The sequence below is a fragment of the Cervus elaphus genome, chromosome 22 (genome assembly GCF_910594005.1).
Source record: "Cervus elaphus chromosome 22, mCerEla1.1, whole genome shotgun sequence".
In the NCBI taxonomy this organism is placed as follows: Eukaryota; Metazoa; Chordata; class Mammalia; order Artiodactyla; family Cervidae; genus Cervus; species Cervus elaphus.
The window spans coordinates 14,561,786-14,586,752 of NC_057836.1; the positions used below are offsets into that span (position 1 = coordinate 14,561,786).

Here is a 24,967-nt window from a genome sequence, read left to right on the forward strand (position 1 = left end):
CTCCACCTTTTCAGCACTTCAGAATCACCCTGAAGTGTTAGTCACTTCAGTCATGGCCGACCCTTTGAGACCCCATGGACTATAGCCCGCCAGGCTCCTCTGTCAATGGGGATTCTCCAGGCAAGAATACTGGAGTGGGTTGCCATGCCCTCCTCCAGGGAATCTTCCCAACCCAGGGATCGAACCCAGGTCTCCCACATTGCAGGCAGATTCTTTACCTTCTGAGCCACCAGGGAAGCCAGAATCACCCCAGGAGCTTTATTTTAAAAAGTACTGCTTTCTGCCCCCTTTGCTGTCTTAACTCCTCACTTCTCCAGTTTGAACCACTGATCTAGGATGGAGTCCAGGAGCAACACTTAAAAAATAAAAGCTTCTCCAGAGGTTGTGGGGTACAGCCGTATTTGGGGACCACTGGTTTAGGAGGTTCTAGCGCTCATGCTTTTATACCTTCACCTTTAAGTGCCCTTCATGTTTTACAAAGCTCACTCACAACGGGACATCACAACAGTTCACTGAGACCAGTAGAGCAGGCATGTGTATGACTTTCCTTGGCCCAGAGAGGTTGACTGAGTTCCCCGAGGTGGCACAGCTTCCCCACCAGTCAGAGCAGAGGTCCCCTGCCCGGCCCCGACTGGTCCCGCCTGACCCTTTGGGAAGGGGCAGCCTCCCCTCCCTGAAGATCTTGCAGGATGGAATCATCTCAGCCCCCTTTCCGTGGAGCTTGCCTCTTTGCCTTCTCACCCACATCCCTCCTACCGCAGCCCCGTCTCCTCAGAGAGCTCCTCGTGAAATGTGCCAGTCACCTCTTTTCTCCAAGCTCCACCCCCACGTAACAGATGATGGCCCCAAGGACAGAGGGGTCTGACCCCCAGCCCCAGACCTAGCCCTTCATGGCTGATCCTCCGCATTAGCGCCTGGCAGGAGCCAGCAGAGCTGCGTCCGGCAGCAGCTGCCCAGGACTCCCTCTGCTTTTCCCCTGCTGTCATCTCCCATCCGAATTCTCCCTCCACCACCAAAGCTTCTCTCTTGCACCCACTCCCCTCCCACTCCACCCCCAGGATAGCCTTCAGGCCCACCTGAGTCCTTCCTGTGAGCCCTTGCAGTGGCGGGTCTCCTCTCTGGACATCTGGGACGGACTGGTGCTTAACAACGTGGACCAGATTGAGGAGGACAGAAGCAGGTACCTGTATACGTTCTCTATCCATCCTCCGCCCAGGAACCAGCTAGTGGCTCACACTCTCCCCGGACACAAAGCGATGACTTCCGCTTCTCTTTCCTCTTTCTTCCCTTGTTCAAACCTTTCCCCTTGCGCAGGCGGGATCCTGGACCAGCTCCCAGGGACTGCAGGCTCCGTGTCAGAAGCCTGCAGCCTTGGTCCCTGGGATGCTGAGAGGGGGGCAGGGGTGGGGAGGAGGCGGGGTTTTGCGCTGCAGGCTGCGGAGCTGTCCCGGAGGAGGTGCAGGTGCGGAGGCCCTGCTTCCCTTTACTTGCTCAGCATCCTTGTGACAGGTGACGGCACCCCCTGGCAGATACCAGCAGTGGCTGCAGCATCAGAGCAGGTTCCAACCCTGCCTCTCTGACTCGCTAGCCTCGAGACCTTCTTTCTTCTTTGATGCTCTGTGTTCCTCGGCTGTAACGTGGAGAGCATCGTGCTTAAAAACTTGAACAAAACTGACTTTCCGGGCACGGAGAAGCAGGGCAGGGGATGGCAGCAGTTCTGGGAATCAGTAGGACGGAGGAAGCGCCTTATTCAGTGTCTGGTACCCACTCATTCTTTTTTAACAGACATGTATCATGGGCCCACATGAGCCAAACCCTGGAGAATCAGAGGTGAGCAGGGCTTTGCTCTCTTGAGGAAGGAGGTACATGGCAGGCATGAGTAGATAGCTGACCGTGCACAGTGTGCCCAGTGGTGGAGCCTGGGGGGACCGGCTTTCCATGCAGCCCACATCCTGCCCTGTCATTCCCCCTCATCACCTCTGAGCTCTGATTGTGGGTTGTTGCTGTCCAGTCACTCGGTCGTGTCTGACTCTCTGTGGCCCCATGGACTGCAGCACACCAGGCTTCCCTGTCCTTCACCATCTCCTGGAGCTTGCTCAGACTCAGTAGACATCCATTGAGTCAGTGATGCACAGGCAAACATGGATGCAGGAATCAAGAGACAACTTTATTAGCATCAAAGCAGCACTCAGATCCTCCAGCTCGGGGTTCTGAGGTAAAAGGCTGAGTTGAAACATGCAGCTGGGACTGCAGGCAAAGTGGGGAGGGACCCTTACTCCTTTCTACCTTGGAAGGAGCTTCAAGATCACATTGCAAAGGACAGAGCAGTAAGTTGGAACCATTTCTGCCCATGACCATGATAGAGGACTTCCCTTGTAATTCAGCTGGTAAAGAATCTACCTGCAATGCAGGAGATCCTGATTTGATTCCTGAATTGGGAAGATCTGCTGGAGAAGGGATAAGCTACCCACTCCAGTATTCTTGTCCTTCCCTGGTGGCTCAGCTGGTAAAGAATCTGCCTGCAGTGTGGGAGACCTGGGTTCGATCCCTGGTTGGGAAGACCTCTGGAGAAAGGAATACCCACTCCAGGATTCTGGCCTGGAGAATTCCATAGACTGTATAGTCCATGGGATTGCAAAGAGTTGGACACAACTGAGTAACTTTCACTTTCATTTCATGATGCAAAGCTCAGGGGGTCCTGATCTCTGGGGCTTACTTGGCCCCCCGACCTTACCTCATGTCCACAGAAGGCTGCAGTGGTTCCAGAAATCAAGTCCTCATACCACCATGTCCAAAGGCAGGAAGAGAAGAATGAGGAAACCAGAATATGATCAGCTTTCTTAGAGGTGACTTGCAGAAGGAGGAGAGAGAGCAAGACTCTGAAAATTGCAGTAAGTCTACATTCCCAGCTGGTTTAATCCTTCCTTGGAAATCATATGGAAGATGCTTTTGGTAAGAAAGGCAGAGAATTCTGGAGGCTGGAGGGAGTCAGGGGAGGTTTCCCAAAGAAGTCAGTATATCAGCTGGGCCTTGCAAGATGAATAGAAGTTTTCAGGATTAAAAATTCTCAGTAGAAGGAATAACTTGAGCAAAGGCACGGGGACTTGGGACTTCCCTGGAGGTGCAGTTGTTAAGACTCTGCACGGGTTTGATCCCTGAGCTGGAAACTAAGATCCCACATGTTGCAAAAAAAAAAAAAAAGGTTCAGGGACCCAAGAAGAGGAGGATGTGTTCAAGGAACTGGGAGCTGGGGACACATAGGGTGGGACAGAGTATGCAGTAGAGGCTGGAGAGATAGGCTGGACTCAGGTGGTGAAGAGCCATGAAGCTGTTAGGGGCTGGATTCATTCTGACACCCATGGGAGCAGCAGGAGCTGTCAGTCAGAGACAGGACCTGCTGAGATGCCTTTTGGGAATGAACCCTCTGGCTGAAGTGAGGACCGGAGGGGAAATGAGGCTCAAGACCCAATGCTACGAAGTGGCTGGCATGGCACGTTGGGGGAAAGGGTGGTAGGAGTGATCCACCGAGGTTTCAGCACTGACATTGTTCATCATTGCTGGCACAGCTGACCTCTGGCCAGGTTTATTATTGTGGACAGGGCAGTCCTTTATTGCCCGTGCAAGGGCAGACTTGTCTTAATGCACTACTCCTGGTGCCCCCGAAGGAAGGCTCCTACAGGAATCCAGGTAGATAGAGGAGGTTCTGGTCATGTGTACCAGGAGCTCTTGGATGGACAGGCTGAGCACTGGCTCTGCGGCTCGGAGGTGGATTTGAAAAGAGCCTTTGTACTTAGGTGCTGCGGCGCCAGGCTGCAGAAGCTGTCTGCCTCCAAGAGTTTCTTGAAAGTGGAAGCTGCCCACGTGTGTGCGCTTGGAGGGTGTGGAGTGGGAGTGGGGTGGGGGGAGTTGTCACCATCCTGCTGACCTCAGGGGCACAGGTCTCACAAACCCCATCTCCTCTGGCCACCCTGGCTCCCCTGGACCCTCTCTGGGAGCCGGAGAAGCCCTTCCTCCACTGCTGAGAGCCGGTGGGAAGGAACAGCCACTCTTTTGTCCCTGGAACTTTCTCCGTAAAAGAGCCAGGGCTGCCAGGAAATCATCAAGGGGAGGTGTTTGACAAGCAGGGTTATTCAGAAGGAAAAGCTTTGCCTGCCAGCCTCCATCCGCCCAGGCTTCCATAGGCGCCTCCATCTCCCACTTTTGCTGCCTGGGGAGCTGTAGCATCATGCCACCCACGCCCGGGGTAGGGGGTGGGCGGCAGGGATTAATGTGGGTGCTCTCAGTGGGGAACTGAACCTGAAGAAAGCAAGACTGCTTCCCTCGACCTCGATGGCTCTGTAGCCTAAATAAAATGTGACTCAATAGACCAGGTGACTTAGTTGCCTCTGAAAAGTGAAGAAATCTCCCTGCAATGCAGGAGACCTAGGTTCGATCCCTGGGTTGGGAAGATCCCCTGGAGAAAGGCATGGCAACCCACTCCAGTGTTCTTGCCTGGAGAATTCCATGGACAGAGGAGCCTGGCAGTCTACAATCCATGGGGTCACAAAGAGTTGGACACAACTTAGCAGCTAACACTATGAAAAGCAGGACACTTTTATCTGTTTGCTCCTGGCCTGCCTGACTTTGAACAGTCTATCTGTATGGATCTGTTGTACCTCGGTTTCTTGGGAGTGAAGTTGGATTACTGTGAGAAATAACAAACTAGATGCATTGCACATTGGATGCCGTGTCTCGGGTAAATGCGCACGAACCATTTTGCTATATTTTCATATAATTATAAGAAACAGAAGTGACTTATTGGAAATCTGGTGATAGCTCACATCCAGCTTAGACAGTGTCCTTATAAAGTGGAAAATCTGCAGTTTTCTAGCCAATTCCACCAATGGAGTCGGCTTTGACGAATGCTTCAGAGGTTACACAGGGCTCATGGGCATTTGGCATGACTCAAGTGAGCCCCGAACCTGCTCTCAGATCTTGATCATTGCTTTTAAATCAGAGGAACATGGTAGCACTGAGGGGACTTCCCCATCCACAGTAGTTTTTAATTTTTTAAACATTTATTTTATTTTTGGCTGTGCTGGGCCGTCACTGCTGTGCGCTGCGTTCTCTAGTTGCAGAGAGTGGGGTCTGCTCTCCGTTGAGTTCGCAGGCTTCTCGTTGCGGTGGCTTCTCTTGTTGAAGAGCATGGGCCCTACATATGCAGGCTTCAGAAGTTGCAGAACCTGCTGAGTGCAGGCTCAGTAGTTGTGGCCAATGAGCTTAGTTGCTTCGAGGTAATGCAGAATCTTCCCAGGCCAGGGATGCAACCCACGTACATTGCAAGGCAGATTCTTAACCGCTGGACCACTAGTGAAGCCTCCCCTCCCACTTTAAACAGGGCTCTGTTTGTGTGCTTTTCCTATGCTTGGCTTCTATCAGGGCTATTTGTGGGAAGGTAAGCTTTCTGGTTTTTTTTTTCTAACTCAACTGGTAGTACACCCAAGCCCAATAAAAGAACTCTATCTCTAGTGCGAGACTGGAATTTAGAATTCTAAGTCTAGACAGGATGGTAGCGTGGCATAGTGGTGGAATGTAGGGCTCATGTCTTGGTTTCCTATTCTGTCCATCTAGTGGGGTGATTTGAGGGTAATTATTTAGCCTTGTGGTGCCTCAGATTCTTCATCTGTGAAACAGAGAAAGTAATGTCTATCTCAAAGGACGAGTGGGCTTATTCATGAGATAATGTATTTAAAATATCTTGAACACACCAAGTGATGAGTAAAGTATAGCTATTATTTTAATTGGGCTACAGAACGTAGGTGTTAGTGATTCTATAATTAAATGGGTCCAGTTAGCTTTCTTTGGCTTACAAGAGACTCAAATGTCTGGCTCAAACTAATTTATTCCAAAAGGAAATCTACTACTCATAATTCCTTTGAAACTGGGCTTTGGTTAGCAGAGATACCATAGAACAGGCCAAAGCATGGACAGCTGTAGAGGTTGAATGACTCTGTTGGTGGTTTAGTCACTAAGTCCTGTCCGACTCTTGCGACCCCATGTATTGTAGTCTCCCAGGCTCTGCAGTTTATGGCATTTGCCAAGCAAGAATACTTACGTTCGTGGGATTTCCACTTGTGTTCATGGGACTTCCTAGGCAAGGAGTGGGTTCCCATTTCCAACTCAGGGATCAAACCTGCAACTCTTGCATCTCCTTCTTTGCAGGCAGATTCTTTACCACTGAGCCTCCAGGAAAGTCTGAATGTGAGGTTTAGAGAGGCCTTCCTTAGTAAGGCCCAAATTTTAACAAAATGAAAGTACCAGCATGCCTAGATAATGTAATGAATAGCTCTAACTGCTGAATTTTTGTAATGCATTGAAAAAAGCTGATGATTAGATATTTAGGCTGTCCTGAGGAGGTCAATGCAAGAAGCAGGACAAAATTATTAAATACAGGACACATCCTATGCGTGCTGGATGCACGTCAACCTCCTCTTTAGGCTTAGGGTATATCTACCCATGAAATTCTATCTGTACCTATAAATAGTGTTTTTCAGTTAGTGCTATTAGACTCAATTAATTTCATTCTCATATCCATTAAATTAACCAGAGCCTGTGCTGGCACATTCAAAATAAGTCTAAGGTCCATAGTATGTTGCTTGAAAATAATACAATTCTTTTGAAAAATTGGGCTTCAGGTACAGTGTGATCCAGGAGATAGATTTTTTTTTTTCATTCCTCTTAATGCAATTCTGCTGTCCATGTGGACTGCAGATGGTGATATGATGGCCAGTAGCTCTAGGCATATATATCCTCCCAGGTTCTAGTCCCATAAACAGAGTCTTTCATTGACCTGACAAAATGCATGATCTGATTTTCACTGGCAGAATTTCACCTCATTTTCTTATCTAATTGGACATATCTGGGTCATATGCACACTCTTGAAGGCAAGGTTGGAGTCAGTTTCATCCAAAGCACATGGACTGAGTGTGGAGTGTGGAGACTGTTTTTCCAGAGGAGAGTTGGTGCTCTGTGAGGAAGAGAAGGAATAACATAGATGTGGGGTAACCAAAAATATAGCAACCACTCTCCCCAAACAAACAAAAATAGTGACTATCTACTACATCCAGGTTCTTCTGTGCCTCTTTTAGCAAGAGAAAAATATCATAGCTTAGGTAAATCAACACCAAAATAGGACAAGGAACGTGGCTCTGACTTTAAGTAAGGTGTTTGTAAAACCACACATGGGCTTGCTGCTTTAGCTTTTACGATTATCAAAGAATGCTTTTGTATAATCCTTTTTTTAAAGTTACTGGTACATTTCCTCCCAACTTGTAATAGCTTTATTATTTTATTCTGATTATTAAGATAATATAGTTGACTCTTGAGCAATGGACTTGAATGAAATGGGTCCCCTTTTATGCAGATTTTTTTCAATAAATATGTGTACTACAGTACACAGTCCGAAGCTGGTTGAATTTGAGAATACAGAGAGCTGACTGTAATGTTATAGTCAGATTTTTGATTGCATGGAGAGTGGACATCCCAGATTCCTTCGTTGTTCAAAGTTCAACTGTATATGCATAAAGGTGTATTATCGCAAAATAAAGGTCACCAATAATCCCACAGTCCAGAGGTAATTCCTGTCATCGTGGTATAATTATTCCAGATGATTCGTGTGTGTGTGTTTATATGTGTCTTGTACATATAAAACACTTAGCTAAAAATGAAATCAAACATAAACTTATTAATACTCTGTTACCTTTTAAATTCAGTTATATATTCTGGGCTTCCCTGGTGGCTCAGATGGTAAAGACTCTGCCAGTCAATGCGGGAGACCTGGGTTCAATCCCTGGATTGCAAAGACTCCCTGGAGAAAGAAATGGCAACCCACTCCAGTATTCTTGGCTGGGAAATCCCATGGATAGAGGAGCCTAGTGGGCTACAGTTCATGGGGTCGCAAAGAGTTGGACATGACTTAGCGACTAAACAACAACAAAACATTCATGTATCTTTTTAAAAAATTAAAACAGAATTTTCGGCCATGCTGCGCAGCATGTGGGATCTTAGTTCCCCAACCAGGGATAGAACCAGTGCCCCCTGACAGGGAAGGGTGAAGTCTTAACCGCTGGACCACGAGGAAAGTCCTCTATAACATATATCTTTAAAGATGCTTTCCTCTTACTGCTTTCAAAAATCTGAAGGAGTTCAGGCTTTTGAAAAACAACACAGGCAGCCTCTGCTTATGAGTAGGATAGTACAGTTTGTCTACTGAGCTCAAAAGCTTCAGAAAAAAATCAATTTAAAGATATATACCCTTTATAAATTGAATACTTATCTATCAAAGCAATAGGTTTCCTAAATCATCTTTTTGGCACACAAAAGCACCTTGTAGGGACATAAAGTGTGCACGTTGACATTTATACACATGTACATATGCATAGAAAACAGACTGAAGGTGTGTTAACAACAATAATAGTCATAGCTACCAGTTACTGAACACTGTGCTGTACAAAACTATTATCGTAAATCCTTACACCGTAAGGCAGCCTCAATTATTATTAGTGCCACCTATCAGATGAGGCCGCCACGTAAGTAACTGGGCTCAAACTGGATCTGTGTGACTCCAAATGATTCTGTCTGAGTGGAAGGGATGTGCGTGAAGTTCAGTTTCCTTTTATAATTTTCCTTTATAGTTCCTCCATTGTTTAAAATGAGTATGTACGTTTTAGGATCAGAAAGGTTATTTCCACCTTGAAAAATTATAGTGCATGGTCAATGGATAGAAACTGAGACAAACAGAAGGAATTGTCAGCTCTATATGAGACTGTTTATGTCACCAACCAGCTTTGAGTTGGGGGGGGTGGCTGTTAACCAGATGGGCATTAAATGGTATCTTGTGTAGTTTGTATTTTGTTGCTAATTATAATGTTCGCATGCTCTTTCTGGAGAAAGCAATGGCACCCCACTCTAGTACTCTTGCCTGGAAAATCCCATGGACGGAGGAGCCTGGTAGGCTGCAGTCTGTGGGACTCTGGGCACGACTGAGCGACTTCACTTTCACTTTTCACTTTCATGCATTGGAGAAGGAAATAGCAACCCACTCCAATATTCTTGCTTGGAGAATCCCAGGGACAGAGGAGCCTGGTGGGCTGCCATCTATGGGGTCGCACAGAGTCGGAAACAACTGAAGCGACTTAGCAGCAGCATGCTTTTTTTTTTTTAAACTTTTAACTTTTTATATTGGAGTATACTTGATTTAGGGCTTCCCCAGTGGTTCAGCCGTAAAGAATCTGTCTGCAATGCAGAAGCCTCAGATGTGGGTTCGATTCCTGGGAAGATCCCCAGGAGGAGGGCATGGCCACCCACTCCAGTATTCTTGCCTGAAGAATCCTGTGGACTGAGGACCTGGTGAGCTATAGTCCATGGGGCTGCAAAGAGTCAGCTACAACTGAAGTGACTTAGCATGTTCGCATTGTTGATTTAAAAGGTGGTGATAGTTTCAGGTGTAGAGCAAAGTGATTCAGTTTTAGATTTTCCTGCTTAGGTTGTTACATAATATTGAACAGAGTTCCTTGTGCTATATATACAGTAGGTCCTTGTTGGTTGTCCATTCTAAATATACCAGTGTGTACAGGTCAGTTCCAAACTCCCTAACTACCCCTTCCCCCTACCCTTCCCTTCTGATAACCACAAGTTCTCTAAGTCTGTGAGACTGTTTCTGTTTTGTCAATGAATTCCTTTGTATCATTTCCTTTTAGATCCCACATACAAGCATTGTCATACGGTATTTCTCTTTCTCTGTCTGACTGGCTTCACTCAGTATGGCAATCTCTAGGTCTGTCTGTGTTGTTGCAGATGGCATTATTTCATTCTTTTTCATGGCTGATGTATATATCACATCTCCTTTATCCATTCCTCTGTTGACGGGCATTTAGGTTGCTTCCATGTCCTGGCCACACACTCTTAAAGATAATGGCGAACCTTAAGCCTTGGGGGAGTCTGGCAGTCTCCCTGTTGGTGTCTGAAGCCTGACAGAGTCCTCACTTTGCTGCAAGCCACATCCATCTCTCTGGGGATGCACAGGGTGTGGAGACATACCCCCGAGGAGCAGAAACTTTGATTAAGCTCAAAGTTTCAAGGGATGCCAAATTCCACATCACTCACAGATAGGCTGAGTGCTTGGAAAACAGTTGGTGAGCCTACCTCTGAAAACAGTGATAAGACCAGCGAGTGTAGACACGAGATTCAAGTGGTCAGTGGTTCACACTGGGCCCAGCAAGAAGCCGAATCGTCCAGATTCTGGTCCTTGCCTTCCCCTGCCCATGTGGCATGGTCCATGCTCTCGAGAGTGCAGCCTATTTGAAGATGTAACCCCTCCCTGCCGAGAGAAATTGCCAAGAGTTGATTTTAGGGGCAAAGGAAGGGGTGTGTTTTAAAAATACGTGCATGAGAGTTCTCAAATTTAGTTGTTCAACTGTACTGCATTGGAAACATGAAAATTTAAGACTCCCCCTGATTATTTTAGCCTGTGTCTGAAGGGGAGTTAAAGGGGACAACCTGACAGTCTTACTCTTTAAAAGGAACTTTGAAGAATGTTTGATTTTTCATATGACTCTGAATAAGTAGGAAGAAATGGATGAATTAAAACTTGCTTTACTCAGCAAAGGGTTAAATTAATACTGAATTACCAGGTAGTCCCTAATTGCACAGGAAGTGTACACAAATGGTGCGCCACATTAGGTGTTCAAATTTAGAACCCTCGATGCCCTATCTTAAGTTGGATTTGGAATTTTGTGCGTTCGCTGCAACAAACGGTCATTCTCACGGTGGCCCTGTCTGTTGCCCAGTGTCACCGTCTTTTCCGTATAGTCACGTGCATGCAATAATTCACCTACTCCATTACATGGTTTGCCTTTATTTTAGAAAATTGAGGGGAACACGGAAAAATTAACAGCACCAAGCAATGATGTTAGTAGAGCTGAGACAAGATGAGAATCATTAGATTTGCCGGAAGTGCTGTATCTTTAGCTTCGATCAGTGGTTCACTGGGATGCAGCCAGTTAACATATTGAAAGATCATGTGTGAAGTGCTGGAAATAGACCTGGATGATTGTATCTGCCCGGCAAAGCATGAGGAAGGATTTCATCAGATCTTAGCACTCCAGGATAGAAACCCCACACAACATATAATCTTTTGCACATTTTACATAAATACACACTTCCAGAAATTATGCATGAAGATGGGAACTGCAAGTTTAGAGAGGTGTGAGCGGAAGGGCTTTAAAAAAAGCATGCAGTCTCCATATCCTAGAGTTTCAAGGCAGAGATGAATGTTATGTGCACCCAAGCAATACATACTGGTTGTTGCCATAGCAAATGGTAGTGGTTCAACAGGTTCAGTATTTATTCATTTGGCTCCTGTGTGTGCTTGGCAGTGGTGATAGAATGATACATGAAATGAGAATGGTAAATAAAATGATAAACGAAATCATGAAAAATGATTTCTTCCTCTAACAGAATTGATGACAATCACGAGGTGTGTGTGCGTTGATGGGGCATATGGAAGCAGATGTTAATCTAGTAAACCCCAACATAAAACTGCAACTGTGAAAAGTGTTATAAATCACAGATATCCACATACCTGAACTATAAGGGCCTGAAATGGGGGGATTTGACTTAATGTTATTTGAATGATGAAAAGGGGATTAAATAGGCAAAGGTTCCAGAAACAGCATTCCAGGCCAAGCAAACTATGTCCAAAGGCCCTGGGATGGGATTAACATAGTGACTACAAGAGATGGAGTTGCCAAGGGAACAAGGGAAAGGGTACCCACAGAGCAAGGTGGTCTCTCCACAGTGCAGTGGATTGGATGCACTGTGTGGATACAGGTGGACCAGTCACAAAGCTTTTACCGGCATCCAGGTGGACGATGGCATTAGAGCCCTAGTGATGGAGACAGAAGGAGGTGACTGGATTTGGCAGCAATGGAGGAGGCGAGCGCTTCCAGCCTTGGGGTGGATCAGAGGTGCTGGGTTAGAGAGAAAGAGGTGGATGGGAGGAAGGAGGTGATTTTTTTAGGATTAATAATACAAAAGAATAGGAAATCCAGTACTCACTTCTTTAGTATAGCGATGAAGTATGATTGGGGCTGGGGGAGGTGCAAACAGCATATTTAAAACATTTTCATTTTTATTCAACACACACACACAATTTGAAAAGCCACATAATGCTGTAAGGCTTTTAAGGAAACCTGGCCGGCTCCGCCTCTCTTCTCCCCATGAATCCAAGTCCTCAGAGGCCACCGCTTTCAATTATTTTAACAGTTACTTTTTGGCATTTCCCTTTGTTTTTCTCTGTAAATACGTTATCTCCTAATTTGTTTTTTCAGCTAGTAAATATTTATAAAGTGCCTGAGCACAGTACCCATCGTAAACAAAAACACACATCCTATAAATAAACACGTGGTGGACAAAACCCCCCGCCCTCACGAAGCCATCACTTAGGTGTGGAGGATGCGTAAAGGTTTAAATAAAACATCGCTGTCAGCCTCTCACTGTGTAGAGGCAGTGCTCTGTAGGGATGCAAGTGTTAGTTGCTCAGTCGTGACCCCGTGGACTGTAGCCCGCCAGGCTCTTATGGTTCTAGGTAATATGGTGAAGAATAGGCATCCATGGGTGTCCTGTGGGCACTGCTGGGGAGGAAGGTAGAGGTCAGTAAGGGAAGCGGGGAAAGGGATGACCCAGAGAAACAGCATCTGAGCAAAGACTGGAAGGATTGGGAGAGAGCCCTGTGGGTGTGTGACGAGAGGGCATTCCAGGCCAGGGCAGCAGCGAGTGCAGAGGCCCCGAGGTTGGAGGAGGTTGGGGGTCGCTGAAGGTCCGAATAGCAGAGACCCTTGCTGCTGGAGCGAGGCGAGTAGGGAGGGCTCTGGGGGTGAGATCGGCTTGGTGGGGTGGGGAAGCCCACTGGGGAGGGCTTCGTGGGCTGCTGGAATGACCTCAGCTTCTACCCTGGGTGATGGGACAGCACCTCATGTCTTGATTGGAAACCATATTCCCACTTTCCCTGCTTCCAGCGTACTTTTTGGTTAAATCAGTCTTCAGGGTTCATACCATGATCACTATCAAATATTATTCCCTGCATTGCCAGCATCATTTTTTTTTTAGATTCCATATATAGGTAATATCGTATGATATTTGTCTTTCTCTGTCTGACTTTCTTCCCTGAGTACGATCATCTCTAGGTCCATCTGTCTTGATGCAAGAGGCATTGTTGCATTCTTCTGTATGGTTGAGTGGTATTCCATCGTATACGGGTACCACATCTTTATCCATTCATCTGTTGATGGACACACGTTGCTTCCATGTCTTGGCTATGTGAATACTGCTGCTATAAACATAGGGGTGCAAGTGCGTCTTCAAATCAGATAAACTTTCCCTCTTCTGACCGAGTGGCAGAGGGGTAGGGGCTTGGTTTTGTGGGAGTGGGCAGGATACCTGGAGGAATTTGTCTAAGGCACCCTGGCCTGTTCTTGAAGGGCTTTGTGGGAGTTACAGGGACATGCCGGCACATCCAGGTGGCTTTTTCAGCCCAGGGAACCGTAGATACAAACCTTGAACATGGAACACTGGGCTCCCAGTCTCACATGCTTTCCAGTAGAAGACAGTGATGTCTGATAGCACATGGGACAGACTGCAAAGGCTTCAGGAATCAGAGGAGAGAGAGATCCATCATGTTGATGTGGCCAGGGAGGCTCTGGGAAGCTCTGGGGCTCGTCTGGGCCAGGAGGGATGGGGAAGGCATGGAGGGAGTTTGGGCCGAGAGGCAGGAGGTTCTGCGGGACCAAGGGTGGGTAGCCAGGCTGTGGCAAAAACACTTTCATGGAAGGATGGTGTGTCTGATGGATGCTGAGGGTTAAGACGAGCCCTAGGACCCAGGAGAATGGTGTCAGCATCCAAAAGAAGGGAGCTCAGCTGATAAATTGTACGAAGCTTTCTCTTCCTGGGCCTGGGAGTTGAATGAATTGCTTGGACTTGCTTTTGGAGACTGAGGGGCCATTACAAGTGGAGTATTTGTGGCCATGTATAAAGGCAGCTTCTGCAGGAGCCCTTCAGGGCTCAGCAGCTACTGATGGGCTTTGGGGGACTCCTGTGGAGCCTGTGGGGTGGGAGGTGTGGTTTGGGTAAACCAGAGAGCCCAGGGACAGGGCAGGTGGGGGACCAGCATGCAGAGGAACCAAGGAAGAGGCTGGAGCTCCGTCCCAGGTCTCCTGGGGCCACTCCAAACCTCCCATCACTAACTTACCTCCTTTTCTTCTGATTTGTCCCCAGCAGGGAAGAAAGGAAGAGGCTGGCCCAGAGTTCCAAACCAGGAGACCTACACCTGTATTTCTGATAGCGGCCGGACAAAGAGGACCGGGACCCTCAACTTCTCCAGAAGACAAGACACCCCCCTCCTTGGGTGGACGGGCCTGACACTCCTCCAGTGGCCTCCCATGAGCCATGATCAAGCTGGAGAAAACTGGGATGGGACCCATGGGCATTTAAAGATAGGACTTGGGATACTGGGTTGAGGCTGGGGCAGGGAGGAGAGACAGAAGAACTGAGGGTGCAGACAGAAGAAAGCAGGTGTGGAGGGGTCAGGGGTCGAGTGATGCCGGCAAGCGCATGGCTGTGCTGCAGGACCGCCCAGGACAAGGGTGGCCATGGAGGACTCACAATAAATACACTCAGAGTCTCGGAGGCTGTACATTTCACTGCGTGCAAATACCAACAGCTAAGGTGAGCAGATGTGTCAAGTAGTCGTGACAAAGGCAGGCAGGTACCCGAGGTGCCAGGACACTTGGCCAGCATCCCAGGGCCCACCCACAGATGGCATCAGAAAAAGTGGTTGAGTCCCCTCCACGATGACCCCCCCCCAGACAGGGGACATTCTCCACAGAGGTCAGGTGTGTCACCCGTGGTCAAGGAGTGGTCTGCCTGCGGGCAGATGTCGAGGCCAGATGATGAAGCCGTGCACGGGGTCTCCCAGGACAGTGGGGGCTTCTTTCTAGTGTGTGACCCACTCCACTCCTGGCCTGTCCCCTGGGGAAGGACAGCAGCTCCATTTCTGGGAAGTCCCTCCTCCTTACCTCCCTCCCTCCCTGCAGCATCTGTCCAGGGTGCTCTAGTGGGGGGCATTCCCACAAGTGCCCACTCATCCAAGTGTCTGTCTTCTTGGTGACAAAATGCATGAGGTTGATTTTCTTGCCTTGGGCTTACTTTTCTAATTAGGTGTTGCCAGGGTTACTGTCTGCTTTAATGCTAGACCCTCCCAGATCTGAGTGCTGGGTCACCAAACTGCGGTGCCTTGGCAGCAGGGACCATCTTCTCAGCCACACGCCCACCTGATGTCTAGTAAAGCCCCAGATGTGGACTTGTCACTCACAAAGTATCCGGTGAACGAGTAAGGTCGTGAATGAATGAATGTAGGCTCTGGTTAATATACACAGTTAACACTTGTTTAGTTGCTAAGTCGTATCCGACTCTTTGCAACTCCACGGACTATAGCCCACCAGGCTCCTCTGTCCATGGGATTTCCCAGGCAAGAATACTGGAGTGGGTTGCCATTCCCTTCTCCGAGGATCTTCCTGACCCAGGGATCGAATCTGTGTCTCCTGCATCGGCAGGCAGATTCTTTACCACTGAGCCACCTGGGAAGCCAGAGAGTGGGGGAGTGGAGACCAGATTATCGTAGGGGGAGAGGAGAAGGCTGACCTGGAAGGGGATGTTTGAGTGGAGAGCAGAAGGGGTCAAGGAATGAGGGAGGTGTTCTGGATGAAAAGGCCCGGGGTGGGAGCCTTGCTGGCGTGTTCTAGGAGCACAAAGGGGCCAGCGTGGTTGGAAGCCAGTGAGCCTGCAGGGCACAAGGTCAAGGTGAGCTGAGCGCCGAGGGTGGTCCAGCCAGGCAGGGCCTTGGAGGCACTGAAAGGACTCTGCCTGGACTTGGACTTGGAGGGGAAGCCATTCCTCCAGGGTTCTGAGTGGAGAAGGGATGTGATCGGACTTAAAATTGAACAGACTGTCCAGTTGGGAAGCTGGTGGGATAACCTAGGTGAGAGCGGCTGGTGGTTGAACCCTGCTGTCCGCAGTTGGGGGAGTGATAAGAAGCACAGATTCTGTGTAACTTTTGGTGTGGGGTTAAGAGAAAGAGTGAAGGCAAGGATGGCTTCCAGCCTGTGGGGGAGAGACGGAACACCAGAGGCTGGACAGTGCTAGAGGATTCTGTGGCTGTGCTGGAGACCCCGCAACCCCCTCCCAGAAGCCAGGATGAGGGGTGACCTTACCCTCCAGACTCCGCCCCCATCATAGCCTGACTTTGCCCCCAGTCCCACTGCCCTCTCTGGTGGACAGATGAGGGTCAGCTGCCTCTGGCCCCGCCGTCTGTCTCCCTGACCCCATGTCCAGGACAGACTGCATCTGCGTTTCTGTGATTCATTCTAGTCTCTCCCTCCTGGGGAGGTTGGGGACCCGTTGGCCTTGGCAGTCAAGGTATTGTTGCCTCCCAGGGCAGCCAAGCTGGAGCGGGTACACAGGAGACCAGAATTGCCTGAGGCTGAGACCTTGGGGAAGGAATGGTGGGATGGTTGGGGCGCTCCAGTAGGAGAACCTGAAATCGATCTGAGAAACGAAGAAACAGCAGCGGGAGGCTGAGAACACTTCCCTCCTGGCTCCTGGAAGGACCATGGAAGCCTCGTCCAGAGTGGACAAATGGACAGCAGGAAGCCTGTTGTTGCAGGCCACCCTCAGACTGCCCTACTCTCTGCCATTGGTCTGCATTTGGGATGCACCATTTCCGGTGGTGGCTCTTGTCTTCATGTTTTTTTTAATTAATTTATTTTAATTGGAGGATAATTACCACATTGTGATGCTTTTTTGCCATCCATCAACGTGAACTGGCCACAGGCATACATGTGTCCCCTCCATCCTGAATCCCTCCCACTTCCCTCCCCACCCCATCCCTTCAGGTTGTCACAGAGCACCAGCTTTGGGTGCCCAGCATCATACATCAAACTCTCGTCTTTGGTCCGAGGTATAGATAGCAGGAAACTGATTTACGAGGCCACTCGCAGGTGCTGAGGGCTGGTGTCAGGAGGACCGCTGCTTCCTGGGCTCAGCTGTGCTGGCTGGGGTCCGGGGAGCCCAGTGGGCCATCTGAGGTTGGGGGGTGGTCTCAGGGCCACCCTCTAGCTCAGATCAGCCTCTCCAACAGCAGAGTAGCAGGCGCTATGGGCCGAGAGTCCAGAGACCTGGGACCCCAGGATATACCCCTGGATAACTGAGAGCGAGTTGATTTCCAGATCCCTGACGGCAAATGAAAACCCTCTCGTCTTGCTTAGGGAGATCATGTGGATTCAATTCTTATTAAGCATCTATACCTGCAAAGTCCATACAGTCAAAGCTATGGATTTTCCAATAGTCATGTATGGATGTGAGAGCTGGACCGTAAAGAAGGCTGAGCACCAAAGAATCGATGCTTTCAAACTGTGGTGCTGGAGAAGACTCTTGAGAGTCCTTTGGACTGCAAGGAAATCATCTCTGAATATTCATTGTAAGGACTGATGCTGAAGCTCTAATACTATGGCCATCTGATGTGAAGAGCCGACTCATTGGAAAAGACCCTGATGCTGGGAAAGATTGAGGGCGGGAGGAGAAGGGGACGGCAGAGGATGAGATGGCTGGATGGCATCACTGACTCAATGGACATGGGTTTGGGTGGACTCCGGGAGTTGGTGATGGACAGGGAGGCCTGGCGTGCTGCAGTCCATGGCGTCACAAAGACTAGAACACTACTTAGTGACAGAATGACAACAAATACCCACAGGCATTATAACGACCAGCTGATGGGCTGTGTCTATTCTGGGATCCAGGCAGAAATGACTTGATGGATCGCCTGCAACACAGGGTTGTTCTGATTACGTGAGTTAATGCAGAAGCAGAGCCCGGCTGCCATCAGCACGTGTGCATGTTAGCGACAGTAGTCACTGTCATGACTGTTATGGGCTGGCCGCGTAGACATCTTTTCCTGCTCAGTTCAGTTCAGTCGCTCAGTCGTGTCTGACTCTGTGACCCCCTGGACTGCAGCACGCCAGGCTTCCCTGTCCATCACCAACTTCCAGAAATTGCTCAAACTCATGTCCATTGAGTTGGTGATGCCATCCAACCATCTCATCCTCTGTCATCCCCTTCTCCTCCTGCCATCAATCTTTCCCAGCATTCGGGTCTTTTCCAATGAGTCAGTTCTTCGCATCAGGTGGCCAAAGTATTGGAGCTTCAGCTTCAGCATCAGTCCTTCCAATGAATATCCAGGTCTGATTTCCTTTTGGATTGACTGGTTTGATATCTCTTAAGGAGGAGAATTCCTGGGTCTTGTTTCCTCAGGCTTCCAAGTGCAAACCCTGATGGACCCCTTGGCCCAGAATCCTTGTCCCTGTGGGTGGCAGAAGGGCCTCCTTCAGCTCTCAGCTCAACCTCAGGCTATGATGCTAGCCTGGTGGTGGGAGAGGTGAGGCCGAGGTGCATCAGACAGTCATCATGCTCTTCCTGGAAGTGCTGGCTGACTGTCAGGCTCCCTCCAAGCGTAGGAGGTTATGAGCAATGCTGTGCTTCCTCGTAGGTGAGTGGCAGACCGTGGGCTCATCAGACAGTCAGGGCGTCTCAGAGCATCTCAGGGACGGGCGATCAGCTGGTTGACTTGCACCCGCTGCCCCCCACAAACATGTGGAGGAAGACAACCCCCAGAAAAGTGACAGGGGTTTGTACACGGTGGGAAGTGAGTGGCTGGAAGAGATGTCCTGGGTGGGAGGTTAGGGCTCAGGGTCCTTGGGCTTGTTGCTGATTCTGAGGCCTTTGTCACAGCCTCCTGTTCTGGAGGTGAAAACAACTTCCTCCAAAATCTACTACTTGAGATGACTTGTGAGAATCTGGACTGCGCTTATCAGCTCCATTCCTTGCCCGCGGGTCCTTGCGGCTCCCTTTCTGGTCCCCAGTCACCTGCCATTGCAGACAGCGCCACTAGAGGGCGCCACCACTGCTTCTGTTTCTCCCATCGGTGGGATGGGACTCCCTGGGGCTGCCTTGGGAACCGGACACCTCCTGGCTCTCGGTCACTCCGAGGGGTCCCTGCATGTCTAGCCACACCTGCTGATTGAGTCCGTTCAGGGCTGAGAGTCTGCACTGCTTTCCTGGGGCCGCTGGGGTCTCTACTCAGCTGTCCTGATGTAGCTGGATGTCCAGGGAGTGGGGATGACCCCCTCCCCACTGCCCCTTTGTCCATCCGTGCAGGAGCCCCAGGAGGTGCTTCTCAGAGAGCCAGAGTAGATACAGGGAGAGCCGAGGTTCCAAAGGCTCCCGGAGCCCTGGCCTGGGAAATCCAGTGGGCAACTTGAGGGGTCCCCTACCTCCTGGAAGAGGCAAGAGCAGCCAGAAACTGCCCTGAAAACTGCACTCAGAGGCTTGACATCCCAGGGACTTCTGCCTGAGTTGCTGTCAGTGATGGGAAATTATCCACAGGGGCCAGGAGATGATGTGGCAAAGAGATCAGGTGTCTTTTGGAAAAGTGATTTTCTAGTTCAGATACCACTCGGTCACAGAGATTCTCTGGAATCCCACCAGGCTAAGAGTCAGGCTGAATTATGCAGAACGCCTACCTACCATCAGGGTTAGAAGCGGAAGGACGGATAAGTGACCTTGTGCATAACCTTGTATCCTTCACCTCTGGGCCTCAGTTTCCACCTCGGTCAGACAGGGGTTTGTATCTCTTTCTCTAGTTGTGTTAGGTGTAATTTTAGGTTGTTAGGTTTGTATTCAGATGCTCTACGAGGCCCCTCCTGCAGGGACAGCGGTCTGTCCAGTTTGTCCTCTGGCACTGTGGCTCATTTGTCACCAACTCTCTGCTTTCCGCAGTTTAAAGGCGGTTAAAAGTCACTGTCCTTCCCCACGTGAGCTTCTTTTAAAAATCCCACTAAAAATAAAATTAGACTGACCTCTTAGAACCGGTGAACTCATCAAAAATGATTCTGAGCCCTCTGTACTTAGGTGTCAACAGTAATTGATCATTTCACGGCAATAGGCTGGAAAAGCTCAACAGCAGGGGCCGGGGTTTCCATTTTCTGTGTCAACTATCACTTGCTTGCTGTCTAGTTTCTTCCCTGGACCTGCTGATTTCTGAGGGGCTGGGACCAGCTCATCTGGGTTCTGTGAGGCTGCCTCATGGCTTGGTGACAGGGTCCTCATTTCTCTGAATTTCCAGGCCCCGCTTTGTCTCTTAAAGATGCCTCGTTGACTAAGACTCCATCCCAGACTTGGTTGTGGTGGAAAAGAAAAGTGGATGACAATGCAAGGGAGTGAAGAGGTTTCCTTAGAGGCAAGGAGAAGAAATTCCTTCCAATTAATACATTGTTCTAGGCAATGCATGATTGATTGGAATCAGGAAAATGTGCTTTTTCAGTTTTCCTTTTGTCTGGTGCTTTAGAAAATTTTTTTATTTTAATTTATTTATTTGGCTGCATTGGGTCTTTGTTACAGTGCACAGGCTCAGTAGTTGCAATACAAGGGATTACTTGCCCTGAGGTATAGGGGATCTTAGTTCCCCGACTAGGGATCGAACCTGTGCCTCCTGCATTGGAAGGTGGATTCTCAACCACCGGACCACCAGGGACGCCCCTGTCTACTGCCTTAATAGTCAAGAAAGTCTCCAGATATTAATGGGGGCAGGATACCAGGGGCCTGTGTGATCCAGGGTAGGCCTTCTCACCCTTCACTGTGGATTCAGATCATCTGGAGACCTTGTTAAAGTGCAGATTCCTGGGCTCCAACCCCCGGAGTTACTGAAACAGTAGGTCTGAGAAGGGGCCCAGGAACCTGCATTTCTATCAAGCCCTGGGTAACACCAAGGCTGCAGGTCAGGACACCAGGCTGGGGGGGCGGCGCTGACCTAGGACACAATGATGCGTCATCTACACCCAGGGCGGCGAGCCCTGTGAAGATCCTCACCGGGAACTGTCGCACTCATAGGGAGCAGTCACTGCCATGGATGCTAGCAAAGCTGCATCTCCAAGGAAACGGAATGGCCCCCCCACTGTTATTCACAAGGCTCAGGTGCTAACTAAGCAGACGTGAAAGTGCCGGTCGCACAGTGTTCGACTCTTTGCGACCCCAGGGACTGTAGCCCTCCAGGCTCTTCTGTCCATGGGATTCTCTAGGCAAGAATACTGGAGTGGGTTGCCATGCCCTCCTCCAGGGCATCTTCTTGACCCAGGGATCCAACCTGGGTCTCCTGCATTGCAGGCAGATTCTTTACTGTCTGAACCAGCAGGGAAGGCCAAAACTCTTGGCTAATTACCATGTTGCCAGGAAGCATCCCAGGTCTGTGCTCTGAGCTTCTGGCCCCTGCTGGCCACCAGGTGGGGCAGGGTGATTTCTTTCCAGGCCTGAGGGGCTGACAAGAGGAAAAGAACTGCGGAGATGGGAGCGGAGACTTTCAGGCAGCCCTCTGTGTGTGCCGGCCTCCGCAGGACTGCTGCCATCTCCGTGTGAACCTACCCCATCCACATCTAGGGTGTGGTGGGGAGCGGGGCTGTTGGCTTTTCAAGTTGCTTGTTTCTCCTTGTGTTGTCTCCCAAGTGCATCCTCGTTCACCCCCTGTGCAGTCAGTGACTGTGGCTTGAGATGAAAGGGAGATGGCTCCTCCTGGAGCAAAGATGGAAAGACAGGAGGAAGAGAGGAACCAGAATGTAATGAATGGAGGGACCAGAAGCCTCTCTTCCCTGGCTGGGGCCTGAAATTTTCTCCAGCTCCCTGTGATAGCATTTTGGCCTGCGCAGATGAGCAGACTCCCTTTTTTTGTGGATAGAAACAAAAAGGGGTGTGTGTGTGTGTGTGTGTGTGTGTGTGTGTGTGTGTGTGTGTGTGTGTGTGTGTGTGTGTGTGTGTGTGTGTGTGTGTGTGTGTGTGTCTGTTTAGACTACAAGCTCCCACCCCACATACACCTCTTAAAGTGTCTTTGGGTAAGAGATGTGGCTCACCGGGTAAAGATCCCACCTGCAAGGCAGGAGATGCAAGAGACACGGGTTCGATCCCTGGGTTCGGAAAGAGCCTCTGGAGGAGGGCATGGCAGCCCACTCCAGTATTCTTGCTTGGAAATTTTCGGGCTACAGTCCGTGGGATCGCAAAGAGTCGGACGTGATTGAGCGCCCGCGCGCGCGCGCGCGCGCACACACACACACACACAGAGCATCCTTAGTGAGCAGAGCCACGTCCCTGCGCTGTCGGCTCACTCCCTAGATGGCTCTACTGCCAGCCGCCCAGATCATCTTAAACCAAAGACCACGGGGTCCCCCTTCCCCTGCACTGATGTCTGGGATATAAATTCTGACTTTCCTAGTGACAGTGTCCCAAAGGGCTTCTTTGCCCCTTGTTGACTGCGGAGGCAGTTGCTCTCCAAGACGGAGCATCGGCCTCATTGCTCCTGCTGCTCTTTGGATGGCAGGGACTCTCAGCATGGGATCCGAGGCTGCCCTCCAGCTGCCCTTGAACTTGCATCTTTGGGGACACTGCAGGGCCTGTCCCCTCTGGCACCTGCCCACCTCCACGGCTGACTCCAGCCGCTGCTGCTCCAGTGCAGCCTGCCCGCTGGGACCAGGCAGGGGTCTGGCGACCCGCGCAGTCAGGGAGCATGCGTGGTCCAGGGCCCTTCTCCGGGAGGGAGATGCTGACGCGGGTCCTTGAAGGACCCCGCCCCGCCCCCTCCCGCTTCGCCGTCCCCAGCGCTGTAACTGACCCGGAACGTCAGAGGCAGGAAAGTCGCTGCTCCAGTTGAATTTTGCTGCAGTTTCTTTTTTTTCCTTCCTTCGATGCTGAGAGCTATTTTTAGCCACAGATTTTTTTTTTTTTTTTGCAGGGGATCCACAGTCTATTTTTAAAGCCCTTACGGAGGCTAAAGCATCCAGTGTCCCCCAAGAGAATTTTTGGAGTTAGGTGGGAGAGGCCTTCCTGAAGATGAGAGGGTGGTCCGGGAAGGCCTAGGGAGGGCTGGCAGAGGCTGGGCCCCAGGCAGTGGTGGGAGTCTGTGGAGACCCCACCCTGCTTCTCCAGTTGAGCAGCCTGGGAGCCAGGAGAGCCCGCTCTGGCAGCTGCAACGACACGGCCTTCACATGTGTCATTGGTTTAACGTATGAGTGAATTTCTACACTCAAATCTCTCCCCATCCCCTCCTTCCACAGCCCCCCTGGCAGAGGAGAGCTGGGTCATGGAAGGTGTTGGGCAATGAGTCCAGCAGGAGGCCAGTCCTGGGGGAGGAGAGGGGCTGAGGGGGCCCCAGGCGGTGGCCCGAGGTGAACTGGCCGGGCAGGGATCTGTTGACTGCAGGCTCCACAGGAGGGGCAGAAAGAGGAGGAACCTGGGACCCAGAGCAAGGCTGCTTCTAGGAAAACTCAGGTTCCATTCCGAGCTGCCTGGACAGAGGCGCTGATGGGTGGAGGTGCTGAGGGGGCCAACAGACCTGCCCTCCAGCTCCCTTAGGCTTTCCCACCACCAGCCTGTGGGCCTGGATGGGGCAGGTGGGGAGAGGAGCTGGGCTGGAAAATTCCAGACAGAGTTGGTGAAAACCTTCTGCAGCTGAAACGAAGTCTCCTCTCTCTCTCTCTGCTCTGCACCTAGGGAAGGACAGCGGACACCTCGCAGGAGGTCCAGGTCCTTCCACACCCCTGCTTTCTCCCTTCTCCTGGAACTGAATCCACCGGGCAGCTTTGAAAACGACCAGGGCGCTGGGCCCCCTGGTCCCACCCCCTGCCCTTCCCCACCACCTCCGGCTGCACCCAGAGGAGAGGAGGAGGGAGGCAAGGATGGAGGGAGTCCTGAATTCCAGCTCATTAGCTGAGCATCGCCTGGCCAGTTGGCCAAGTGCACTGAGGAGGCTGCTGTGTGTCCACCGGGGTCGGCAGCACTACCCTCCCTGGACTCTGCCAGCAGTGCAGACCATCCAGGTCGGTCTGGCCTCTCTGCCACCACAGGGCAAGGGGCCCAGCCATGGGTGCCCCAAAGAGATGCCCTCACTCTGCAGCTTCCTTACTGTGACCCACCTGGAATCAGGCCAATCTCAGAGTGCCCTCCTCGCCTGGTACGTCAGGTCAGGCTCCACAGAGCCCAGGACCCCCTCTTTCTGGAGCGTCTGCTCCGTCAGTCTGACTGCATCAGTGGGGTTCCCCTGCCCACTTCCATGTGAGATCGTCATCCCCTCCCCTTCACCCGTGTGCCGCCCCCCCCCAGCTGAGGTTTGTCACCATCAGACACGCACGCATCCTCCCGTCTCCTGTTCATTATCTGCCTCCAGTAACAGAAGTCCCATCAGGACAGGAATTTCCTTTCCTCTGTTCATGACAAGTCCCTCAACGCCCAGGGCAGCACTGGCATATTTTAAGCACTAAATGTGTATTTGCCGAATGATTTAATAAAAAAACCCCAAAATATGCCGTGGTGGAGGCACCCCTAGGGAGGCTTTCTCTCTGACTCCCTCTCCCCCGAGCAGAGCATTCAGGAAGGTGACCAAATGGGGACATCTCCCTTCCCAGCACACACAGACGAGATCAGTTTTGGCCCCAGAATAGCAAGCAGTTCAGAAGCTCAGGAGGAAGGGACTGAAGAGGTCCTCAGACCTAAGCCCCACATTTGTGCAGAAGAGGGAATCAAAGCCCAGAGAGGTGAGGTCACCTGCCCAGGGTCACACAGCCTGTGAGAGACAGACAGCAGAACCTGGGTCCCCTCCTCCAGGGTTATGATTCTGGGGGTATCAGAGACCATCTATTTGCTCTGCCTCAAAGTGAAAGGAAAGCATTATACTCTTTCCCAGGCTAGGGAGCAAGTGCTTTCCTGACCCTAAGGGGTAAGTGTTAGTCGCTCAGTCATGCCCAGCTCTTTGCGATCCAGTGGACTTTAGCTCCTCAGGCTCCTC

General features: G+C 50.5%; 1 protein-coding gene across 7 annotated transcripts in view; it reads left to right on the forward strand.

Moving 5' to 3' along the window:
* Positions 1-14,718, forward strand: part of KCNA6 (potassium voltage-gated channel subfamily A member 6) — a 36,058-nt gene extending 21,340 nt beyond the window's left edge. For 4 of the 7 annotated variants that reach the window (XM_043882053.1, XM_043882052.1, XM_043882054.1 and 1 more), the window contains one exon: positions 14,314-14,718. The gene's annotated coding sequence lies outside the window, so the exon portion shown is untranslated. Of the gene's footprint in view, positions 1-2,747; positions 2,765-14,310 lie in introns of those variants that run through there. The other 3 variants (XM_043882051.1, XM_043882055.1, XM_043882056.1) reach the window with 2 other exon arrangements.
* Positions 14,719-24,967: the final 10,249 nt, after the last annotated feature.